We start from the raw sequence: 17,801 nt of genomic DNA on the forward strand, positions 1-17,801 counted from the left end.
GGGTAGACAGAGCTGTGTGACTTTCCCTCCCTTCCTTTTCCTACTCCTCAATTTTACTAACTCCCATGCTCCTGCCATTCCCATCCTGTCTCTACCTCCAATTAAAAATAAAACCCAGCCATACATGTAACTAACTAAACTGTGCCCATCGGCACCTTTGTGTTTATATCCTCGTCTCCAACCCTCCATTTGTTTGTGTCTTTAAGATTGTAAGCCCTTGCAGGGAGGGATTCTCAGGTTCTGTGTTTATACAGCACCTAGCCCTATGGGACTTAATCCTCACTGGGGCCTTTGGGCAGTACCATAATATGAATGCTTAGTAGGAATAACAATGTGCTGTTTCTGCCTCCTGCACAATATACCAATTTACATATGACTATGGCATACGGCATACTTTGCATCTCTTTTGAGTAAATACTGACTTTTTGGTTTATGGACACATGGATTTGTTCGTGAAATTGATTTTAAAAACAGGCCTAGTCCTTCCCCCACCAAGGGGTGTGTGTGTGTGTGTGTGTGTTTGCACACGTGCTAACAATGCAAACCAGTGTGCATGCAGTTGTTTGGATTCTCAAAGCACAGTGCCAGTGAACTTAAAATCAACAGCAAAGAACTAATTAAAAATTATACTAGTTAAAAGCAAAGCTAATTAAAAGCAGTTTAAAACAACGAGTCTTTAATTGAAGTGTAAAAGTAGCTAGAGAGTCTAAGATACAAATGGAAATTGGGACTAAATGAGTAAAATAAAGCTCTAGATATATAAGATCTGAGACTGTGTTTTTTCACTTTAAATAAGTCTCTATTTGAGGATCAGGAAGAGATGTACAGCATTATCTAATTGTGCACCAGCACATGGGGAAAGCTTGTATACATCAAGTCAGTATCTCCGTATAGTGTGGAAATAGATAAATTGAGTAACTGGATACACATAGGATGTAACTTGCCACTTCCTGACTGCTGCAGCAGGAGCCAGAAAGATGGGAGTGGGGGGTGATAGAGAGAAGAGGAAGTTGCTAGAGTTCTGTTCTGCAGGGGAAGCAGCTGGGTTCCTGGTGGGAGGTTATTAGCACCCTACTGGGGTGGGATAGGGTTTTGCCGCAAGAGAAGACTGCTAGTGGCTTGCTTCTTTTTCCAGAGGTAACGGGCATTCAGAGGAAAGTGCCTATAATGCATCTGGATTCAAGAGTTCTTCTGCATCCCAGCTGTAACTTGATCTTTATGACAGGTTTCAGGGTAGCAGCCCTGTTAGTCTGTATCCTCAAAAAGAACAGGAGTACCTGTGGCACCTTAGAGACTAACCCACTTGGGTTGTAGCCCACGAAAGTTTATGCTCTAATAAATTTGTTAGTCTCTAAGGTGCCACAAGTACTCCTGTTCTTTTTGATCTTTATGATTGAGTTGCCGACTTTGTGTCTTACTTCCATTGTGAGGTAGAAATGAAATAAAGTAATATTGAAATAGGTAACGCAGCCAGATTTTTAAATAAGGTTACCTTAATAGGCTGCTCCAGTAGTAGGGGAGAGTCACATCAGCATCAGGGTGTGTACATGCTCATTTTACATGCCTAAGTGCTGGTTGGTGCGTTCAAACCTAGGATTTGGAGATCCTGTCAGGCCACATTTGAAAACTGGACCCTCTGTGCCTCTGATTACTCCGTGCTGCAGAGTTGGACACTACTGCTCTGGTGGCAGGGATTGTGAAGGAGGCAGGAAACAATAGACTGAAATCTGGATCTCAACTTTCAAATTTGAGCCTACCTTTAACAAACCTAAAATCTTCTAGGCAATTTCAAACTCCACAGCTGAAGTTGTTTGTTTGGCTCTGGGGTTTGGTTCTAAAGCTTCTGTTGTTTCCTTGTGCTGTCATGTCATATTGTTCTGTAGAATACTAAGAACAATGACCTGATGTCTTCAGAAGGATTTAGGTATTCAGTATTGGATGATATCAAAGGTCGTGCCAGGCACATAAATAAAGAGGATAGCAGCAGCATGAAAGCTGTTCTATTTTTTGTGCTTCCTGTAAGGCTCCTTTGAAACTGCCTGTGTTTTATCTATCATAGCCTGCCTATAAGTTTTATGTCTAGGGTGGAAGAGGAGGAAAGAGATTACTTTGCTGTATCAAAATAATATCTACACAATAGTTCAACGGTTCTGTATATTGTTTACCTTGATTTGTCTTTGAATTATAGATGGTTGCTTGTGCTTAAAGCGAGGACATCTGTAAAACAGGACTTTCTGGCACTACGTATATCTTTAGGTGACTGTTTCTGTCTTGAAATCATTAGGATTGATGGTCACTTTCCTTTCTGGAAATCTCATTAACTTTATAGTGTAGACCAGGCTTATGCCAGCGTAAGCTGCCTTGTGTTGACCTAGTTGTGCATGCGCCTATACTTAAATTTTGTCTCCTGCCAATACAAGTGGTCAGTTATGCTGACATAGTAACACCACCGCCCCAAGTGGTATTGAGCTAAAGTCAATGTACAGAGGACAGTGCAGCATGTGTGTAGACACTGTTACTCATGTTGACAGTAACAGTCCTTCAGCAGCTGTCCTACAATGCCCCACACTAACCACTGTGGTCATCACTGTGAACGCCACCGCCCAGGGTCAAGTAGACTGGAAGGCCCCACTCCCCTTTAAAGCCCTGTGAATTTTTGAAATGCCTTTTCCTGATTGCCCAGCTTGGTGAACACACCTAACAGTCCTCCATTGTTGTGTGCAGCTTCCCAGATTACCAGGCCGGCTCCACATTCCAGGTGCATTCTGGCCTGGAGTAGACAGGAGATATTGGATCTCTTGGGTCTGTGGGGAGAAGAGGCTGTGCAGGCACAGTTCCGAACTAGCCATAGAAATGTGGACATCTATGAGCAGGGTGCTCAGGGAATGCAGGAGAAGGGGTAGTTGGAAACCAGCAGAAGTGCTGTGTGAAAGTCAAGGAGCTGCAGTAGGCATACTAGGAGGCCAACAATTATCTGGTGCCCAACCGTGCACCTGCCATTTTTACAATGAGCTGCATGCCATACTTGGTGGAGACCCACCATCACTACACATAACACTGTTGATACCTCCAAAGAACCAGAATCATGGGTCCCTGCCATGGGCGAGGAGGAAGATGGTGGACAGGTGACTGCGGGGTCCACTCAGGCAATGAGCCAGGACTTGTTTTTGACTCCAGCCAGTCCCACTAGTCGAGCATGGGTGAGCCTGATGCAGGGGAAGGAACCTCATGTAAGCGTGTACATACGTTTTTTCATTATAGGGATACCCCCCTACTCCCAAAATAGCATGACACAGCTTTTGATTTTTCATTACTTTACTCTTGCTAGAAAAGGTAGTTACTATCTGCTATTCAGTTTCCTCTAGAGTTAGGTGGGGGCAGGGGAGAATGTGGAGCTGTTTGTTTGGTGTACACAGGGATGTCCATTGAATCCTCCTGAGAGATCTCGATTACATTTTCCTATAGGTGCTCTGCAATCATCTGCCAAAGGTTTCTAGCGATGGCAGCTTTATTAATTCCTCCACAGTAAGACACTTTCCCATACCACTCAGTGATAATTTTGGCAGGCATCATTACAGATTAGCAGCAGAGAGCTCTAGTGGGCTTCGGGATGCCAGCAGCTGTGCTCTCTGCCTTTGTTACCCTCAGGAGTGAGATATCAGATAAAATCACCACTGCCAGTGGCAAATGGTGCCAGTATTCAAGGCCAAAGCCCTGTGCTACTACTTTCATGCAACTGAGCAATTCCCTTCTTGTTTTCCTAACCCCCACAGGGCCATATTCACCATGGCTGGTGCTGTGACTTGGGCCATGCACAAGGAATCCCAAGCAGAAGCGAGAATGAGCCTGTGCTTAACATTTTAGGGGAGCAAATTCTGCATCTTAAGTCTTCCTTTCTGTAGTGAGTATACCAGCAATGGTACCACTGTGTTTTATCTGCAACTGCTGCTGTTGTGGCCTCGATGGTCTCCCTTCCATACCTGTGGAACATCTGACCCAGACAAGGAGGAAAAAGAGGACGACTCTGGATGACCTGTTCAGTGAGATCCTGCAAGCCAGTGCTGCCTGGGACTGTAAGCACAGGGGGTGGAGGATGAACACTGGGATCAGCATGGAGAAGGAAAGAGTGAAAAGGAGAAGGGTGCAGGGAAAGGAGAGGGGGATGTACCAAGACCTAATGGGACTTCTCAGGCAGCAAACACAGATGCTGCATACTCTGGTGGACTTGCCTCCCTTTGCAGCATGCTGAGAACTCAATATCTATACCGCCCACCAACCTTCCACGTGTCATCCAGGGTCGTTGCATTACCCTTCCCACTCCACTGGACATTAAAGACTATCAGAGCTTCACATACACTGACCTATGAAAGCCACAGTTAGTGTAGGTGTAGCTGAAATGGCCACGAATGTTCTTTCCCCTTCATATGTTTTGTTCTCTTATATTTTAAAAAAAATTACTAGAACTTAATAAATGTATTTGTTTTACAATTTTGTGTTTTTTTTCACTTAATTCTGTTACAAAATAAATGTCATATTTTAAAACATAACTACTCTAAATTAGTTTGCAACATATGCTACTGAGTGCTTAGTGAGTCTGAAAACAGCCAATTACTTGTTACTGATAGCATGACACAACTCCTAAGATAAGCCACAAACAAAATTAATAGATGTATTGACAATTTTATATTCCTACCTGTACAGCAATCGCCAGACAATTCCTAGCAGGCCATAAAAGAGCAGAGCCAAGTAGAACACAGTATAACAGTCTGTTACAGTGGCTCTCTGTTAAAATGGTCTTTCAAAGCCTCCCTGAGCTGTTGAGCTCTTCTAAGAGCCCTTGTGTATGGCTGTTCAACCTCAGCTGCTCCACCTCCACTCTGGCAGAAAGGTTCCCCCTTTTGCTTCACATATATTATGCAGTACACAGCAGGCAGCTCTAACCACTGGGATATTTTTCTCACTGAGGTCCAATCTTGAGTAAACAATGCCAGTGTCCCTTCAGTCAACCAAAAGCACATTTAACTGTCATTCTGCACCTGCTAAGCTAGTAATTAAATAGTTCCTCAGCGTTGTCAAGATGGCTGGTGTAGGGCTTCATGAGCCAGGGGAGCAATGCGTAAGCTGGGTTGCCCAGGATCACTATTGGCATTTCAACATTCCCAATAGTAATCCACTGGTTGGGGGGAAAAAAGTCCCTGCTTGCAGCTTTCTGAAAAGTCCTAAGTGTCCTGCATCTTCCCTGACCAGCCCATGCTGACATCAGTGAAGCATCCCAGCACCAATGCTGGGATAACCATAGAAAAGTAGCCCTTTCTGTTGATGTACTCAGTGGTGGTCTGGTGCCAAAATAAGAATATGCATGCGATCTGTCACTACACCGCAGTCTGGAATCCCATTGCTGCAGATCCATCCACTAGACTCTGCACATTGCCAGTCACAGTCCTGTATAGCAGGAGGTAATTAATAGCTCTGCACACTTGCATGACAACAGCTTGGGGTGGGTTTCCCAACTCTAAATTGACTCCTGACTGACCAGTAGCAATCTGGAATTGTAAGTTTCCACAGTGCGATTGCCACTTGCTTCTCCACTGTCAGTGCAGCTCTCATTTTAGTGTTCCTGCACTGGAGGGCTGGAGTGAGCTCAGGGTATAGGTCCAGTTGTCTGATATTGCATTGCACATCCAAAAGTTCTGCAGCCACTGCTCATCATCCCATCAGTCTGTTCTTGTTTCTCTGCCCCAGAAGTGGTGTTCCACCATGTACAGCTGTTCCATGAATGTGACCAACAACCCTGAATTGGTTCTTACTGTGTCCCACAGCAATCTGTTGTCTAAAAAACTGTCCTATTCACACTGATTTGGCTCTTCTTGCAGCTCTGCAAATATTGCAGGATTGTGCGCCTTCTGGTTGGCAAAAAAAAAAAAACCTAGGGCCTCTGCCAATCTGCCCTGGAGGAAAATTCCTTCCCGACCCCAAATATGGCAACCAGCTAAACCCTGAAAATGTGGGCAAGACTCACCAGCCAGAGAGCCAGGAAAGAATTCTCTGTAGTAACTCAGATCCCACCCCATCTAACATTCCATCACAGGCCATTGTCAAAGATAAATTAATTGCCAAATATAGGCTATCCCATCATACCATCCCCTCCATAAACTTATCAAGCTTAGTCTTGAAGCCAGGTATGTCTTTTGTCCCCACTGCTCCCCTTGGAAGGCTGTTCCAGAACTTCACTCCTCTGATGGTTAGAAACCTTTGTCTAATTTCAAGTCTAAACTTCCTGATGGCCAGTTTATATCCATTTGTTCTTGTGTCCACATTGGTACTGAGCTTAAATAGTTCCTCTCTCTCCCTGGTATTTATCCCTCTGATGTATTTATAGAGAGCAATCGTATCTCCCCTCAGCCGCCTTTTGGTTAGGCTAAACAAGCCAAGCTCTTGGAGTCTCCTTTCATAAGACAGGTTTTCTATTCCTCGGATCATCCTAGTAGCCCTTCTCTGTACCTGTTCCAGTTTGAATTCATCCTTCTTAAACGTGGGAAACCAGAACTGCACATAATATTCCAGATGAGGTCTCACCAGTGCCTTGTATAATGGTACTAACACCTCCTTATCCCTACTAGAAATACCTCACCTGATGCATCCCAAGACCGTATTAGCTTTTTTCACGGCCATATCACATTGGTGGCTCATAGTCCTCCTGTGATCAACCAATACTCCGAGGTCCTTCTCCTCCTGTTACTTCCAACTGATGAGTCCCCAGCATATAACCAAAGTTCTTGTTATTAATCCCTAAATGCATGACCTTGCACTTTTCACTATTAAATTTCATCCTATTACTATTACTCCAGTTTACAAGGTCATCCAGCTCTTCCTGTATGATATTCCGGTCCTTCTCTGTATTGGCAATACCTCCCAGCTTTGTGTCATCCACAAACTTTATTAGCACACTCCCACTTTTTGTGCCAAGGTCAGTAATAAAAAGATTAAATAAGATTGGTCCCAAAACCTATCCCTGAGGAACTCCACTAGTAACCTCCCTCCAGCCTGACAGTTCATCTTTCAGTATGACTTGTTGTAGTCTCCCCTTTAACCAGTTCCTTATCCACCTTTCAATTTTCATATTGATCCCCATCTTTTCCAATTTAACTAATAATTCCCCATGTAGAACTGTATCAAATGCCTTACTGAAATTGAGGTAAATTAGATCCACTGCATTTCCTTTGTCTAAAAAATCTATTACCTTCTCAAAGGAGGAGATCAGGTTGGTTTGGCACGATCTACCTTTTGTAAAACCATGTTGTATTTTGTCCCAATTACCATTGACCTCAATGTCCTTAACTACTTTCTCCTTCAAATTTTTTTCCAAGACCTTGCATACTGATGTCAAACTAACAGGCCTGTAGTTACCTGCATCACTTTTCCCCCCTTTCTTAAAAATAGGAACTATGTTAGCAATTCTCCAGTCATACGGTACAACCCCTGAGTTTACAGATTCATTAAAAATTCTTGCTAATGGTCTTGCAATTTCATGTGCCAGTTCCTTTAATATTCTTGGATGAAGATTATCTGGGCCCCCGATTTAGTCCCATTAAGCTGTTCGAGTTTGGCTTCTTGGATGTGGTAATATCTACCTCCATATCGTCATTCCCATTTGTCATCCTGCCATTATCCCTAAGCTCCTCATTAGCCTCATTAAAGACTGAGGCAAAGTATTTGTTTAGATATTGGGCCATGCCTAGATTATCCTTAACCTCCACTCCATTCTCAGTGTTTAGCGGTCCCACTTCTTCTTTCTTTGTTTTCTTCTTATTTATATGGCTATAGAACCTTTTACTATTGGTTTTAATTCCCTTTGCAAGGTCCAACTCTACATGGCTTTTTGGCCTTTCTCACTTTATCCCTACATGTTCTGACCTCAATAAGGTAGCTTTCCTTGCTGATCCCTCCCATCTTCCACTCCTTGTAGGCTTTCTGCTTTTTCTTAATCATCTCTCTGAAATGCTTGCTCATCCAGCTTGGTCTACAGCTCCTGCCTATGCATTTTTTCCCTTTTCTTGGGATGCAGGCTTCTGATAGTTTCTGCAACCTTGACTTGAAGTAATTCCAGGCCTCCTCTGCCTTTAGATCCACAAGTTCTTCAGTCCAATCCACTTCCCTAACTAATTTCCTTAATTTTTTTAAAGTTAGCCCTTTTGAAATCAAAAACCCTAGTCACAGATCTATTTTTGTTTATTCTTCCATTTAGTTTGAACTGAATTAGCTCATGATCACTCGAACCAAGGTTGTCCCCTACAACCATTTCTTCTGAGGTCTTCACTACTCATCCAAACCAAATCTAAAATGGCATCCCCTCTTGTTGGTTCAGCAACTACTTGGTGAAGGAATCCATCAGCTATCGCATCCAGGAAAATCTGAGCCCTATTATTATTACTAGCACTTGTCCTCCAGTCTATATTTGGGAAGTTAGTCTCCCATGATCACACAATTCCCATTGGTATTTACTTCATTTAAAAACATTAAAGAGGTCCCTATCCATATCCAAATCAGATCCTGGTGATCTATAGCACACCCCAAGCACTATCCCAGGGGACGCTCTAGTAGCTTTCTTCCCCAGTGTGATTTTTGCTCAGACAGACTTCTTATTTCTTTACAGTCTACCTCATCATTGATATACAATGCTACTCCACCACCTTTGCCTCTATTTCTGTCTTTCCTAAACAGCACATACCCTTCAATATGTGTACTCCAGTCATGACTACTATTCCACCATGTTTCTGTTATCCCTATAATATCAGGTTTCACTTCCTGCACCAGTAACTCTAGTTCCTCCATTTTGTTACCTAGGCTCCTTGCATTGGTGTAAAAAAATCTTAATTTTTGCTGTTTGGCTTCGCTCACATTCTTGACCTGATTAGGCACAGACATTCTGCCCCCACTATCACCTATTAGACCGGTATCTACACTACCCTTCCTCCTTATGTCCATTCTCCTACCCACACCTATATCCTTTCTTAGTTCGTTTTCTTCCCTCTCAATGTTAAAATCCAGCGTGGAGATTACCTGGACATCTCCCAACCATCTTCCTCAAATTCCTAGTTTAAAGCTCTCTTAATCAGTTGTGCCAGCCTCCAGCCTAGAAGTCTATTTCCCTCCCTCCTCAAGTGAAGTCCATCCTGAGAGAACAGTTCTCTGTCCATGAATGCCTCCCAGTGGCCATACATCCCAAAGCCCTCCTTATAGCACCACTGCCTGAGCCATCTGTTGATCATTATAATCTTGTCTCACCTTTGTTGCTCTTCTCCAGGAACAGGCAGAAATCCACTGAAGATCACCTGAGCCTCGATTTCCTTAAGCTTCTTCCCCAGCCTGGCATAGTCTCCCTTGATATGTTCCAGCAAGAATCTAGCCGTATCATTTGTTCCCACATGAAGGACAATCAGTGGATTCTTTCCTGCTCCCGTTAGGATCCTCTTCAACCTCAGGTCCACATCCCGCATCTTAGCACCTGGCAGACAGCACACCCTTCTGTTCTCTGGATCAGCTCTGGTTACAGGCCTGTCTATTCTTCTCAGTAAGGAGTCCCCAATCACGTAGACCGACCTGCCTTTTCCTGGTGATGGTGTTATTCTCTGGTCTATCCCCTGTTCCCTCTGGCTGCAAGTCCTCTCGATTCCTATTCTCCCTTGCAATCCTCTGCAAACCATCCTGTATCCTCCTGGGGTTCATATTTGGTGGTGGTATCTCCATTGACTCTTCCCCTCTTCCTATAGGACTAACTGCTCTTCTCTTCTTCCTTGCCCTCCCATCTTCAGTGACCACCTGCTGTGCCCCTTCTTCATTTTCCAACTCTGCAAACCTGTTCCTGATCTTTATTTCTCCTTCACTAGCCCGTCTTTTCCTCTGCCTGGTTCTCTTAGTCACATGCTTCCACTGTCCACTTTCCTTACCCAGCAGTCTCCCCTCAGAGTTCTTTGGTCCTGCTTCCATCTGCAAGTCTGAGCTTTTCCTTTCAGACTCCTCATGTCTCTGCTCCATCATCTGCTCGACCTCCCTTCTAAACTCAGCCAGAGTTTCCACCTGCATCTCCAATCCTCGGATCTTTTCTTCCATCAGCTCTATCAGGCGGCACTTCATGCAGATGAAACTATTTTCAGGTACCCCCTCCAGGATCATGTACATACCACAGCTTCCACATCCAGTCATCTTCATTGTGTCTTCCACTGCTTGGGTCACTACCCACTGCCTCTGTATCTGTCATAGCCTTCCCACCTAAGTCGTCTTAGTCCAGGAAAACAAACCACCACCCACAGCAAAACAAACGGTTATCCAGCCAGCATGGATTTGTGAAGAACAAATCTTGTCAAACCAATCTGATAGCTTTCTTTGATAGGATAACGAGCCTTATGGATAAGGGTGAAGCGGTGGATGTGGTATACCTAGACTTTAGTAAGGCATTTGATACGGTCTCGCATGATATTCTTATCGATAAACTAGGCAAATACAATTTAGATGGGGCTACTATAAGGTGGGTGCATAACTGGCTGGATAACCGTACTCAGAGAGTTGTTATTAATGGTTCCCAATCCTGCTGGAAAGGCGTAACGAGTGGGGTACCGCAGGGGTCTGTTTTGGGACCGGCTCTGTTCAATATCTTCATCAACGACTTAGATATTGGCATAGAAAGTACGCTTATTAAGTTTGCGGATGATACCAAACTGGGAGGGATTGCAACTACTTTGGAGGACAGGGTCATAATTCAAAATGATCTGGACAAATTGGAGAAATGGTCTGAGTTAAACAGGATGAAGTTTAACAAAGACAAATGCAAAGTGCTCCACTTAGGAAGGAAAAATCAATTTCACACATACAGAATGGGAAAAGACTGTCTAGGAAGGAGTACAGCAGAAAGGGATCTAGGGGTTATAGTGAACCACAAGCTAAATATGAGTCAACAGTGTGATGCTGTTGCAAAAAAAGCAAACATGATTCTGGGATGTATTAACAGGTGTGTTGTGAGCAAGACACGAGAAGTCATTCTTCCGCTCTACTCTGCTCTGGTTAGGCCTCAGCTGGAGTATTGTGTCCAGTTCTGGGCGCCGCATTTTAAAAAAGATGTGGAGAAATTGGAAAGGGTCCAAAGAAGAGCAACAAGAATGATTAAAGGTCTTGAGAACATGACCTATGAAGGAAGGCTGAAAGAATTGGGTTTGTTTAGTTTGGAAAAGAGAAGACTGAGAGGGGACATGATAGCAGTTTTCAGGTATCTAAAAGGGTGTCATAAGGAGGAGGGAGAGAACTTGTTCACCTTAGCCTCTAAGGATAGAACCAGAAACAATGGGTTTAAACTGCAGCAAGGGAGGTCTAGGTTGGACATTAGGAAAAAGTTCCTAACTGTCAGGGTGGTTAAACACTGGAACAAATTGCCTAGGGAGGTTGTGGAATCTCCGTCTCTGGAGATATTTAAGAGTAGGTTAGATAAATGTCTATCAGGGATGGTCTAGACAGTATTTGGTCCTGCCATGCGGGCAGGGGACTGGACTCGATGACCTCTCGAGGTCCCTTCCAGTCCTATAATCTATGAATCTATGAAAACCCCCATCGAGCACCACAACACTACCAGAACACCACACACTCCCTTCAATAGCCTGTCTGTTCCTCTGCCTGGTTCTCCTAGTCTTCCCCCAAACTCCCCTTGCAAACTCCCACTCAAACTCCCCTGTTTACAGCTGTTTGCTGGCTCCTGTGCCGCTGCAGCTGTCTGTTCATCCTGTTTGCAAGACTCCACCTTTGTTGCCTTCAAACATGGCCGAAGTCAGTATGCTCTCTGAACTGCCATTCCATGAACCTCATGGAAATAGTTACCATCAAGCTAGTGTCTTCCCTGATATGATTGACAAACCCCAGTCAGGTATGCGTGGACACTGCCTTTCTTCCTTCCTCTCCGGACAGGACCATTATTACTGACACATCCCACATGAACAGTCACACAGCACAAGGTACCTACATGTCTTGAGAGTCCAGGGTGCATATCAATGTCCTGGAGTTGTTAGCTATTCAGAAGGTGTGCAAGGCCTTTCTGCAGTTCAGACATGCTCACCATGTCCTTATAATGTCAGACAACATCACAACTGTCTTCTACATCAATAAGCAGGGAGGAGTGATATCCATCTCTCTGTGTGCAGAAGCCGTCAACCTGTGGAACTGGCATGTCAGCAATCGAATCCCCCTATCAGCAGCCTACCTTTCCAGGAAGCAAAATGTGCTTGCAGATTTACTCTGCAGATATTTTGCAGTCGACCATGAGTGGGAGCTCCACGACTTGGTGTTTCACAATATTTTCACTCTGTGGGGAACCCCAATCAGGGATCTGTTCGCCTCTTAAGCAAACAGGAAATGCACCACATATGCTCCAGAGGAAGCCCTAGGTCGCCACTCCCAGGGTGATGCTCTGCCTCTTCCCTTGGTCGGACCAGTTCAACTGTGCCTTCCCTCCGCTACTGCTTCTGCCATGAATTCCATGCAAAATACAGCAGGACAGGGCAAGGTTATCCTGATTGCCCCCTGCTGATCCAGACAGTTTTGGTTTCCCAATCTTGTACGCATGTCATCCTGACTACCAATTATCCTCTGAGTGTTTCCCGAGCTCCTGATCCAGTGGAATGGCAAGATCAAATGCCCCTTTCCACGTCCATTCTACCTCAGAGTTTGGAATGTGGATAGGCATCGTCCTTAGAACATTCAAACTCTACAGCTGTGTGAGATATTCTTTCTAATAGTGGGAGGACTCTATTAGAAGATGTTACCTAGCTTTCTTCCTGGGAACATCAAAGGAGCGATCTCTCAAACTGCAGATATTTCTCTCGTCTTGGACTATGTCCCCTCTCTGAAGAAATCAGACCCACCTATCAGGTCCTTGTGAGTTCACATAGTGGCAATCCGTGCATACCACCCACCTTCTGAGGGCCACACAGTCTCCGTGCATCCACTGACCACTAGGTTCTGGAACGGTCTAATCAGAATCTTCCTGCCTATTCAGAAGCCTATTCCCCAGTGGGGTCTGAACCTTGTTCTCTCAGTACTCACAAGCTCTCCCTTTGAACCTATAGTTTCTTGCTTCATGTCTCTGCTTTCTATGAAGGTATCTTTCCTCATAGCCATCCCTTCAACTACCAGGGTTGGCGAGCTTGGAGCGATGATGGCAGATCCTTCTTGAGGTGAGAGCTCATTACACAAGAGCACAAGCTCAGACTATGGCACTGCTTTAGGAGGTGCCCCTCCTTGATATCTGTAAAGCAACCACGTGGGGCTTCATTCTTGTTTGTGAGACATTTTGCTTTCGTGCAAGACTCCTCTGCTGGTGCCTCTTTGGGCCGGCGGTCCTCAGCTCAGCTCTACTGTCTATATCCTCACATCCTCCTCCTACGTAAGTACTGCTTGTCAGTCACCCACAGTAAATACAATAGGGACCATCACTTGAAGAAGTGGAAGATACTGACCTGTAACTGGAGGTTCTTCGAGATGTGTGGTCCCTATCTGTATTCTACAACTTGCCCTCTTTTCCCTCTGCTTTGGGTTGTCTCTGATTCCCACTAGAGAAGGAACTGGAGAGATGGTCTGTGTGCCCTGCTCTTTATCCCCTCAGACAAAGATATGATATGAGCCAGGGCTCATGTGCAGACCAATGGACACCACTTTCAAATTCTCCGGGTGCATATGCATAACCCACAGGAGAATACAATTATCCCTCTCGAACAAGTGGGCTTCCAGGCAAAACCTAGTTGTTGTGACACCATTGAGGCTGGCTATCAAAAAGACCCAAAAGACTGGCGCAGTATTTGTTGACCTGTGTATGATACTGTATGGATTAAGGGCCTGATGCTGAAACTTGCTAAAATTATATCTTGCTACCAAACACTTTGCCTGCTGTGGTCCATGCTGAGTAACAGATGCCTATGGGTATACCTGGGTAATAAGACCAGCTCACCCATTACCATAAACAACAGGCTACCACAAGGCTCTGTTAGAGCACTGAACCATAGCAGCATAGCATTGACACCCAAAGTTACAAGGTAGGTAGTGACAAACCCCCTATTGGTCTGGGTTATCCCCATAATGTTACACTGGTATGCCCCATAGCTTTTAACTGTCCATGTCTAGTAGCCACAATCCTCCACATATGGAATGCAGGGGTCATTATCCTTAGTCCAGTTCTGGGGTGGTGGTGGTAGTACTTGAGGTGCCCCACTTATAAGTGCCTGCACTGTAAACTCCTGCATAGTTGACGGCACAAAGCCATCTTATTGTGACTTTGTGTGGTGTAGAAGGTGAGACTAATGAATATAATCCAATAGCAAATGTCATAACATTATCAAAATGTAAAACCAGACAGACTATACAATTGAATGCATATAGGTAAGAAATTCGTTAGACGCAGACTTCAGTCAAAAGAAAATGAATTACGGTTATCAGTACCAGAATAAAGACAGAAAAAAACAGTTAAACCTTTATAGTCAAATCTTTTCACAGATAACTCATCAGGAGGCGTATTCCCCTCTTCCATCCCCTTCCAAATTTTATTTTTTAAAGGAAGAGACAGTTAAATTTAGGATTGTAGCAGACAAAAGAGTGCTTCCTTCCAGGGGCATGAAAACCAAATCAAAAGAAGTTGCTTAAGAAAGAAAGCGTTCTGGTTAAAGAGGAATTCTGTCTGTGAGATCCCTGTAGTCATGCATTATAATTAGGGCTAACCACAACACATTATGTGAAATGTATAATTTGCAAATGCACACTTTATGGAAACCAAAAGCTGACCTGCCTCTGGTTTACTGAAGATTGTATTTGTTTAACTCCTCACATGAACAGTGTACTTAAAGTGAATGAACCCTGCTGTTACTCATTTCCATGTGGCGTTTAGGTTCATTAGGAACTGAATCTGCAGTTCTGTCTCAGGGAAAACTCCAATATGTTAGTAGCTGATGTAAAGATCTGCACAAAGAAAGCCATTTGGAGCACACAATGGTGAAATGTTTTGATCCTGCAAAACCTATAAATAGTGCTACATATTCCAGAGCACCAGCTACTGGCACATTTTCTATTAATTAATTGGTTACATATGTCCTGACAGAACACACTCATAACACCATGGACTAGAAAGGAGGCTCCGAATATATAGAAATAATTATACAATTACAGAATGCAAGTTATTAAGTCAAAGCAGGTTTGTGCTGTACACATTTTACAAGGCTTTGTCTAGTTAAATTTTAAATATCTCCAGGGGTAGGTCTTCCTTTACCTTTGGGAGGCTAGTCCATAGTCTAACAGAACTCACTATCGGAAGCTTTCCTTATATATTTGTCAGACATATCCATTTTTTAACCTTATCACATTACTTTGAGTTGTATCCTTGGTGCCATCTTAAATAATTCTTCTCTCTCCTTTGTGTTTATACACTTCAAATCCGTATGGACACTTATTCTGTCCCTTCTTAGGCATCACTTAGTCAAGTTGTACATATTTGGCTCTTCTAATTTTTCCTCATAAAGTGATCTCTCAAACCTATTGATAACTATTGTTGCTCTTTGCTCAAATACCTTGAATTTGTCTTAATTTTTCAGTTATTATGGTGCCAAAACCAGCATTAAAAGGTACAGAATGAGGTTAGTGTGTAGACCAGAGGTGGGCAAACTACAGCCCGCGGGCCACATCTGGCCTGTGGGACCCTCCCTGCCCGGCCCCTGAGCTCCTGGCCCGGGAGGCGAGCTCCCGCCTCCTTCCCCGCTATTCCGCCTCCCTTGCAGCCTCAGCTCACTGCACCACCGGCGCAATGCTCTGGGAGACGGGGCTGCGAGCTCCGGCTGGGCAGTGCAGCTGCAGAGCCACGGCCTGACGCGGTGCTCTGTGCTGCATGGTGGCACGGCTCTGTGCTCTGTGCTGCATGGTGGCTCCAGCCGGGCGGCACGGCTGCCTGTCCTGGTGCTCTGGGGGCGAGAAGCGGGGGCGGGAGAGGGTGGGGGCGGATAGCGGGTGGGGGCCGGGCCACACCTGGGTGTTTGGGGAGGCACAGCCTCCCCTAACCGGCCTCCATACAATTTCAGAAACCCAATGTGGCCCTCAGGCCAAAAAGTTTGCCCGCCCCGGTGTAGACCCTCAAGGCTTGATTTCTCACATTTACAGAAAACTATTGTGTAAATCACCTTGAATGACTGGGAACATCAACTCAGGGTTACTTCAATTTTAAAAAAAATAGTATAGCAAGATAATGCATACTTTGTTATCTTCTGTAACAGAGTTCTGTTCCTAACCATCATGGATGTGGTTGGAAATAGGTCTGTGTCTCATGGCAAACAGTCATATGTGATGCCGGCAAACCAGTTGCCAGCTCATGCTGAAGCCCTGGGCCAATTCACTGGTGTATTAGTATAGATCAAAGTGATAGTGTGTTTGGTGTTTAAACTTCATGAAAACTAGTGGGATATTACTTGCATTGTTTTGACTTATCTGTATCTCATTACAATGCAGTAGCAAACACTTACCTTGTGTACACCTCTGTTACTAAAGAACCCATCAAATGAGCCATGAAATGAGAAAAGCCTGGTGGAATGCAAATGAAGAACTTTAGCAAAAGTGCTAATTTCAAAGCAAGTGGTCATTGTGTGTTAGATCAGAGACAAAGATTCAGAATGCATTCCTCACTCACCGTCATCAAAGGAGAAGCCTTTGTGGGTAGTGACCCTGTCAGCTGAGAAGAAGCCATAAGTATGGATTCAAGGAAACATCCTGCATCTCTGGACTGTTTGAGCTCTTACAGGGAAATGTACCAAATGCAAAGCTGTATCTCTGGGGATCTCCATCTGGGTATCCTGAAAAGATTTTCAGGAACCTGGCAGTTTATTATGCCACTGCCACCATTTGGAATTACAAACCATGACTCACCTGTACATATATTTTTACCTGCTTTAGCCTCTCGATAACTCTCACTTCCTTTTCTTAGCTAATAAACCTACAGTTATTTTACTATAGAATTGGCTAACAATGTTGTCTTTGGTGTAAGATCTAGAGTACCAACTGACAGGACCAGCTCCAGGTTTTTTGCCGCCCCAAGCAGGAAAAAAAAGCAGGTCCCACCACCGAAGCAAAAAAAAAAAAAAAAAGTTGGAGTGTCGCCCTTTGAGAAGTGCTGCCTCTAAAGAGCCGGAATGTCGCCCCTTGAGAAGGGCCGCCCCAAGCACATGCTTGGAACGCTGGTGCCTAGAGCCGGCCCTGCAACTGATCTGAAGTAAGTGACTGGTCTCTTGGGACTGGGAGCAACCTGATGTGGTGTGATTTTCGGTGTAAATGAGCTTTTTATCTCAATGTCCAGTTTGTCTGGGTGGCAAAGAGTCTAAGGGGACTGTGTGTGACTCTATGGTAAGACTGGTATAGTGATCCAGCAGTTTACATTTGTCACTGGCTTGGTGAAATCTAATTATAGAATGCACCACAAGTTTGGGGTGTCTGTCCTGAGGCAGGCACTTACAGTCATGAGCCACTCCAGACCGCGTGATATATTTTTATTCTAATGTGCTGAGAGTTACCCTCCAGGTATAGTCTGCTGCCCTCAAAACTAAAGTGGGTTGAATAAAGCCTTTCAAATTCAGGTGGATTTTATTACCAGTGGGTGCAATCTCATGGATTTATCTGAAGTAGACATTAACTAGAAAGGTACTGCACATGCCTCCGTAATATGGCCATAAGATTTCCTTTACATCAGTTTATGTAATAGCTGGGCATGGGTGCAATGCACCTTACCAAAAACCTGTCAT

This window comes from Trachemys scripta, chromosome 4 (assembly GCF_013100865.1).
Source record: "Trachemys scripta elegans isolate TJP31775 chromosome 4, CAS_Tse_1.0, whole genome shotgun sequence".
In the NCBI taxonomy this organism is placed as follows: Eukaryota; Metazoa; Chordata; order Testudines; family Emydidae; genus Trachemys; species Trachemys scripta.